Source organism: Neofelis nebulosa, chromosome 5, assembly GCF_028018385.1.
Source record: "Neofelis nebulosa isolate mNeoNeb1 chromosome 5, mNeoNeb1.pri, whole genome shotgun sequence".
In the NCBI taxonomy this organism is placed as follows: domain Eukaryota; kingdom Metazoa; phylum Chordata; class Mammalia; order Carnivora; family Felidae; genus Neofelis; species Neofelis nebulosa.
Genome location: NC_080786.1, coordinates 54,710,998 through 54,719,907, shown reverse-complemented (window position 1 = coordinate 54,719,907; position 8,910 = coordinate 54,710,998).

Below are 8,910 nucleotides of genomic sequence, written 5' to 3'. Positions count from 1 at the left end.
TCACAGGATAGATCTATTTTTAACTTTTTGAGGAACCTCCATACTGCTTTCCAGAGTGGTTGCACCTTTTTGCATTCCCACCAATAGTGCACAAAGTGTTCCTTTTTCTCTGCATCCTCTCCAAACGTCTCGTTTCTTGTGTTGTGTTGTGTCTTGTGTTCTGACAGATATGAGGTGCTTTCTCATTGTGATTTTAATTTGTATTTCCCTGATGATGAGTGATTTTGAGCATCTTTTCATGTGTCTGTTGGCCATCTGTAAGTTGTCTTTGGAGAAATGTCTGTTCATGTCTTCTGCCCATTTTTAACTGGATTTTTTGTTTTGGGGGTGTTTAGTTTTATAAGTTCTTTATATATTTTGGGATACTAACCCTTTATTGGGTATGTTTACCTTTTAGTTTTGTTGACTGTTTCCTTCACTGTGTAGAAGGGTTTTTTTTAATTTAATTTTTTTCATGTTTATTTATTTTTGAGAGAGAGACAGAGTGAGTGGGGGAGGGGCAGAGAGAGGGGGAGACACAGAATCTGAAGCAAGCTCCAGGCTCTGAGCTGTCAGCACAGAGGCTGACGTGGGGCTTGAACTCATGAGCCATGAGATCATAACCTGAGCCAAAGTTGGCCGCTAAACCAACTGAGCCACCCAGGTGCTCTGTTTTGTTTCTGTTTTTGTTCTTGTTTTTAAAGAGAGAGCATGAGCAGGGGAGAGGGGCAGAGAGAGAGAGAGAGAGAGAGAGAGAGAGAATCTTAAGCAGGCTCCATGCTCAGCACAGAACCCAATGCAGGGTTTGATCCCATGACCCTGGGATCATGACCTGAGCTGAAATCAAGAGTCAGATGCTCAACCAACTGAGCCATCCAAGCACCTTGCAGAAGGTTTTTATTTTGATGTAGTCCCAAAAGTTTATTTTTGATTTTGTTTCTTTTGCCTCAGGAGACATACCTAGAAAAAAAGTTACTGTGGCTGATGTCAGAGAAATTACTCTGTTCTCTTACAATATTTTTATGGTTTCAGGTCTCACATTTATATCTTTCATCCATTTTGTATTTATTTTTGTGTATGGTGTAAGAAAGTGGTCCAATTTCATTCTGCATGTTACTGTCCAGTTTTCCCAACACTATGTGTTGAAGAGGCTGTCTTTTTCCCATTGTATATCCATTCCTCTTTTATCAAAGATTCATTGACCACATAATTGTGGGTTTATTTCTGGGTTTTCTATTCTGTTCTGTTGATCTATGTGTCCATTTTTGTGCCAGTACCATACTGTTCTGATTACCACACCTTTGTAATATAACTTGAAATCTGGAATTACGATGCCTCCGGTTTTGTTTTTCTTTTTCAAGATTGCTTTGGCCTTTCAAGGTCTTTTGTGGTTCCATACAGATTTTAGGATTTTTTGCTCTAGTTCTGTGAAAAAAAATGCTGTTGGTATTGTGATAGTGATTGCACTAAATCTGTAGATTGCTTTGGGTCATATAGAAAGTTTAACAATATTTGTGCTTCCAATTCATAAGCATGGAATGTCTTTTCATTTCTTGTGTCATCTTGAATTTCTTTCAACAATGTTTTATAGTTTTCAGAGTACAGGTCTTTCACCTCTTTAGTTAAGTTTATTCCTAGGTATTTATTATTTTTGGTGAAATTATACATGGGATTGTTTTCTTTCTTTTAAAATTTTGTTAATGTTTATTTATTTTTGACAGAGAGAGAGAGACAGAGCATGAGTGGGGGAGGGTCAAAGAGAGAGGGAGACACAGAATCTGAAGCAGGCTCCAGGCTCAGAGCTGTCAGCACAGAGCCCGATGTGGGGCTCGAACTCATGAACCATGAGATCATGACCTAAGCCGAAGTCGGAGGCTTAACCAACTGAGCCACCCAGGCACCCCGGGATTGTTTTCTTAATTTCACTTTCTGCTGCTTCATTATTAGTGTATAGAAATGTAACAGATTTTTGTACATTGATTTTGTATCCTGAGACTTTACTGAATTCATTTATCACTTCTAGTAGTTTTTTCTTAGGGTCTAGATGACAGTTTTTGATAAAAAATTCCAAAGGGAATTTTTGAGTAAATAGGTGAAAGGAATGTTAGGATAAGAAAGGGAAATGTTAACACATTTAAAGTGACAAGTGATATAAAAAGGCCACCAAGAGTTAGGGCAGCCCCTCAAGGTTCCCTAGGCCCAGACCCATTGCTGCAGGTTTGGCTTTCCAGGACTGCCACCAAGAGTCAGATGAGAAGAAATTATTTTCATTAGACTTTGCTCTTGCCCTTCATTGATAGCCTTCTTTGCTCAAATAATGCAGCGTGAGGTGCACAACTGGTTTAAGGACACAGCTAAAATTAACTCCAGAATGAGAAACATCAGGGTATGGATTAAATACTCTAGAAGCAAATCAGAGTATTTGGTTGGGTACAGGCTCAAAGTATTAAACTGTGCAGATTTAATTAGCTTAGCACAGACTCTGAAATCAGACATACCTGACTTCCAGTCACAACTATACCGCTTTTATTTTTTTTTTTTTCTGTATAAACCTGAGCAACTTACTTCTCACCTTAATTTCTTCATCTGTAAATTGGGAAATAATATTATCTACCTCTCAGGGTTATTGTAAGTAATAAATGATGTATAAGGCAGTCTTGTATGTGACACATGGTACACACTCAGTAAATGGTAGCTGTTATTATTTTATTATTGGTCATAGGATAGCAGATAGCTTTATATTTGTTGACCAAATGAGATTTATTGTTAGCAGCTTTTTGAAAGGGAGTATAAAATTTTATCTTGACTCTGTGGGAAAGAGTACTGTTCTCCATTACAAATGTCTGTGGGATGGTTAATCTTATGTGTCAACTTGACCAGGCTAATAGATGCCCAGAAAGCTAGCAAAACATTGGTGTGTTTGTGAAAGTATTTCTGGAAGAGATTGGCATTTGAATCTGTAAACTGAAAAGGAGGTCATCCTCAACAATGCATTTGGGCATCATCCAATCCTTTGAGTACCTGATAGAAGAAAAATGCAAGAGAAAAGTGAATTTGCTCTCTCTTTGATCGGGGACATCCATCTTCTCCAGCCCTCAGACATCAATGCTCCTGGTCCTCGGACCTTCTGACCTTCTGATTCAGAGTGAGACTTACACCATTGACTCCCATACTTCACAGCCCTTTGGGTTTGCACTGGAATTATAACCCCTGCTTCTCTGGCCTCCAGCCTGCAGACCACAGATCATGGGACTTAGCCTCCATCACATGAACAATACCTCATAATAAATCTCTTTCTATATATCCATATCTGTATGTGTTGTTTTCTGTGGAGAACTCAAATACAGTCTATTATGAGTGTAGGAGTGGCATAGCGTCCTATTTGCCATTCTTTGCCACTCCCCAGCTCACACTCTCTCTCTAAAATTGAAAAAAGAAAGAAAGAAATCCTTCTGTGGAGTCTGCTTTCCTAAGGGTTTGGGCAAAAAGGCCTGGGATAGAATCTTCATACTTTCTCTGTTTCAGCTACACATGATGAAGAGGCTTTTCAGTCAACTCAAGAGTGGACAGGTATCATGAGCATGAAATTAAACTGTTCTTGAGCCCTCCAGAGTCTAAGTTTGCTTGTTACTGTTGCACAGCTTGCTGTGCACAACTAGCTTGCTGGTTGATACAAGGAGATAGGGTAAAGAATGTCCCCAAACCATGTAATACTGTATAACATCAAAAAATAATGAGGTAAGTGTCCATATATTCAGGAAAAGCTTGCTAAGAGATGTTAAGGGGAAAAATAAATTCTAAGATAGTACAGTTGGTATATCACTTATGTTAACCCCACCCCCAAAGAAACAAACTACATATTTATTTCTGAGATATGTGTGTTAATGCATAGAAAAAAATTAGAAAGCTACACATAAAACTAATGAGTTTATCCTCCTCTGGAGGAGGCTTGGTTAAAAGATTTTTGCTTTATCTATGTTGTCAAAATTTTTTAACTTTAAAAAATGTGAAACACCACAATATGAGAGATTATATAACATACGTACATTTTAAAGAAGAAGAGAAGTAAAAATTTGAAGTGTCACCAATGTCTCTTCCACTCAGCTAAGGACATAGAACACCACCAATACCATTGAAGACCTCTACATGCCCTTAAATGATTGCATCCCTCTCCTTCCCCAGAAAAATAACCATTAACCTGAAGTAATGTTACTCATTCCTTGCTTTTGTTTTTAGCCTTTCATTTCTATAGAAAACATACTATATAATATATAATAAGTGACACTTATTATGTACTTCTAAGTAATATTACTTAAGCAATATTTACCAAGTAAGAAGATCTAAATAATGTATTGCTAATATATGAAAATAACATGTAACTAAGTAGTATATTATTTATTCTCTACTTCATTAATTTCTGTTTTTATCTTTATCATTTCCCACATTATATTTTCTCTGCTTTGTCTCCTGTTGCTTTTGTTGTTTGTTTATAATAGCTTATGGTGAATTCTCTTTTATTCTCAGTCTCATTTATTATCAATTTTTTTCTTTTCCATATAAGCATTGAAGTCTATAAATTTTCCCCAAAGTATCATTTTATCTACGTGCCACACATTTTTTTTACTCATTACTTGTATTAGTTACTTTAAATACTTCCTAATTCCCATTACACATTTTTTAATCCATTAATTATTTAGAAGTATTTTTCTAACTTACACATATATAGAAGTTTTAAATTCTTTTTAAAATTTATTTCTAACTTAATTTCACTGTGGCCAAAAATACTGATTCTTGGACATTTATTGAGATGCTTTATATTCTACTATGTGGTCACTTTTTATAAATATTCCACATACGTTTGAAAAAAATGTGTATTCTTTAATACTTATGTACAATATTCTGTATCTACTAGGCCAAGTTTGATCATTGTTTATTCAGATCTTGTCTGCTTGATTTATTAACCAAAGAGGGAGGAATGTTAACATCTTGCCAACTAGTAGTGATAGGATCATTTCTTCTTGTACCCTTGACAATTTTTGCATCCTGTATGTTGAAGCAATTTTATTAAGTGCTGACAAGTTTAGAATTGTCATATCTTGCTGGTAGATTGAGGTTTTTTTCTATAGCAATGAACCATTTGATCTCTGGTAGTATTTTTTTTTTCTTGACCTTGAGTTTGCCTATTTCTAATATAGCCACCTCAATTTGGTTAGTGTTTGCTTCTCTTACCTTTCAACCTTTCTATGCTCTTATGATGAAATGTATTTCTTGTTAATAATACAGAGATAAACTTTTTTTCAAATTCCATTTGACAAATCTTTGTCTACATCTGGAGAATAGAGTTTCTTGACATTGACTGTGATTTATTTATCATTTTATTTTATATTTTCTTTACCCCACTTTTCAACGTTTTCGCCCTTATCTTTGTTTCAATTGACTATAATTTTTTCTTCCCTTATCCTTTTTTCACCTCTAGTGATTTGGAAATTATAGAATCTAATTCAGTTTTTTAATGGTTACTGAAGTAGGTCAAATTCAGATAGCCTCCAAAATTCTCATCTTGTGGGTTGTAATTCCCTTTCTATGAGTGCAGATGTGACTGTGAATGTGATGGATGTTACTCTCCTCATTAAATTTTATGACAAAGGTAAAGAAACTTTTAAGATATTAAGGTCCCATATTAGTTGACTTTGAGTTGATCAAAAGGGAGATTATCCTGGGTAGGCCTGGTCTAATCAGGAGAACCTTAAAAGGGATTGGACCCTTCTTGAAAAGGGAAATTTGAAGTATCAGATTTTGTCCTGCTGGCCTGAAAGGTAGCAGTCATGTTGTTAATTGCCTATCAAGGGGTAGCCCTAGTAGCTGAGCCCTCAGGCCTGCAACCACAAGAAACTGAATTCTGCTAATAACCTGAATGAGCTTGGAAGAAGACACTGAGCTCCAGATGAGAATCCAGGCCTGGTCAGCACTAGACAACAGCCTTGTGAGGCCCTGAGCAGATTCAGCTATGCCTGGACTCCTGACCCGTAGAAACTGTGAAATAGAATTATATAGTACTTTAAGCTGCTAAATTTGTGGAGATTTGCTGTGTAGCAATAGAAAATTAATACACTTACTTTAGAAATCTTAATATTCATATTTAACTTCATGTCTGAAGATAATAAATATCATTAGCCATGTTTAGGAAAATAAAAGGACCTCAAAATGTCTTAACTCCCTTTTACCACTCTTTTATTATACATACTAATGTTGTGTGAGAATGTCTAGCTTGACTTATTTAACCCTCAAAGTAAACCTTATTATCATTGGTTTATTCAGTAAATGCTTGCTTAGATTTATCCACATGTTTACCATGTTCTTTGCTCACCATTTCTTCTTATACTCAGACTTCCTCCTGTATTCATTTACCCTCATCCTGAAGTACACTCTCTTAGAAAATCTTTTAAAAAAAAGTTTGCTATAAAAGAAAAAAAGTGCTCATTTTTTTTAGTCAGAAAATAACTTTATTCTAACGTCACGTTTGAAAGATTATTTTGCTGGATATAATAGTACAGTTTGACATTTATCTTCTCTCAGCACATTAAGTGTACCATTCCACTGTCTTCTGACTTCCTTTGTTGCTGTGGGAAAATAACCTGTCAGTTTAAATATAGTTCTTTAATAGATACACTGTCTCTTTCTCTAGGTGCTCCTAATATAGTCTCCTTACTTTGGGTATTCAGAAATTAAATTTGGGTATTCAAAAAAATCAGCTAGGCGATTTCTTTTTATTTATTCTTTTTGTAGTTCTGTTTTCTGAATCTGTGTTTCTCATCACTAGAGGCAAAGAAGAAATTCTGTCTACAGATTTCAAGAAATTTTCAGCCATTATCTCTTTAAATAGTATTATTCCTCCCTTCATCTATGTTATCTCTTCCTGGAACTCCAGTTAAATATTTGTTGGAGTTTTACCTCAGTGTTCTCCATATCTCTAAATATTTCTTTTGTAGTTTCATTCTCTTTGTCTTCTTTTCTGAGTTTAATTCTTTATTATTCATCACGAATTGTCTCTTGAACTGTGCTTAATCTATACCTGCCATTGAATTTCTCTATAGTATATTAGTTCTACTATTTCTTCATATATCTGAAGTCATAATCCTTGAAAATGTATATGTGGAGTTGAATTTCTTTTATTATTTATTTATTTATTTATTTATTATTTAGTAATATAATTTATTGTCGAATTGGTTTCCATACAACACGCAGTGCTCATCCCAACAAGTGACCTCCTCAATTCTAATGACTGTTCTTTTGAAGAGGATTTGGATTTGTTTCCTTTAGCTATTGAGGAATGCTACCAACTACATTTCTGACTTGAGGCTTTGAGGAATGTACAGTTAATATGAATTTGAGTTCTAAACATATCGTAAGGTAGCCTTATAATTAAGTCTTTTTCTTCTTTGTTCTGCTCTTCCCAGAGCCCAGATAAGATTGGCAAATATCACCATTAATGCTTTCTGCTGGGTGGGGTTTTTCTAGTTCAGCCACGGAGTCATCTTTGAAGCTCTAGCTCATTCTAATTCCCACCTTGGTTAGGACCCAGTCTTTATTCATCTGCCCTGGTACAATGAACTCATTAAAACCTAGGCTGGTGGCCACTAGGGATCACATAAATACTCAGGGCTTTGCCTAACTTTACAGATTGTTGCTTTCTTTTTTCCCTGGCCTCTGAAAAATTCTCTTAATTTCTCACCAGCTCAGGCTCAGACAAACGTATAAAAAATGTTTATTGGATTTTTGTTTGAGGCTTTAATATTTTATACTGTATTTTTACATGTGCTATTCTGAGAAAGGTTTTACTTAACATGTACTTTATCGTATTACCAGAAATTAAATTTTCAGTTAAATTTTATTTTAGAATTTTAATTAAAAATACATTTAAAATATAATAAAATGTTAGAAGAAAATATTGAAGAATGTGTTAATAACTTTGATTATAGTTGGCCTTCAAAGCTAAAATTGCAAAATTGTAAAGTCTATAAAGAATTAATGTTGATTAATACATTTAATTATATAAGAATTTAAAATTCTTGTATGGGAGCACCTGGGTGGCTCAGCTGGTTAAGTGTCAGACTCTTGATTTTAGCTCAGGTCGTGAGATCAAGCCCCCTGTGTCAATCTCTTTGCTTTCTCTCTCTCCTCTCTCTACCCCTGCCTTGCTCTTTTTCTCTCTCTCAGGATAAATAAAACCTTTAAAAAATAAAAATAAATAAAAATAAAATAAAATAAAATAAAAATTTTCTATGAAAACAATACCTTAAACAAAATCAAAAGACCAAAAGAAGCTAAAAGAAAATATTAACAATGTACGATGATAGATTTATATACATAATATATAATTGACTTATACAAATCAATAAAGAAGACATACAGAATCAATTAGAAAATAAGCAATGGGGGCGCCTGGGTGGCTCGGTCAGTTAAGCATCCACTTCAGCTCAGATCACGATCTCGCCATTCGTGACTTCGAGCCCTGTGTTGAGCTCTGTGCTCACAACTCAGAGCTTGGAGCCTGCTTCGGATTCTGTGTCTCCCTCTCTCTCTCCCCCTCCCCCACTCGCACTCTGTCTCTCTCTCTCTCAAAAAAAATAAACATTAAAAATATTTTAAAAAAAAGAAAAGAAGCAGTGGATAGGAACAGATAATTCAGAGAAGAGGATACATGGATGGTCAAAAATTATGTAAAATTATGCTGAATGTCATTAGTCATCAGAGAAATGCATATTACACTAGTAAGATACCATTTTTCACCCACCAGATGATAATTTAAAAGATTGATAGTGGGGCGCCTGGGTGGCTCAGTTGGTTGAGCGTCTGACTTCAGCTCAGATCATGATCTCACAGCTCGTGAGTTCGAGCCCCGCATCGGGCTCTGTGCTGACAGCTCAGAGC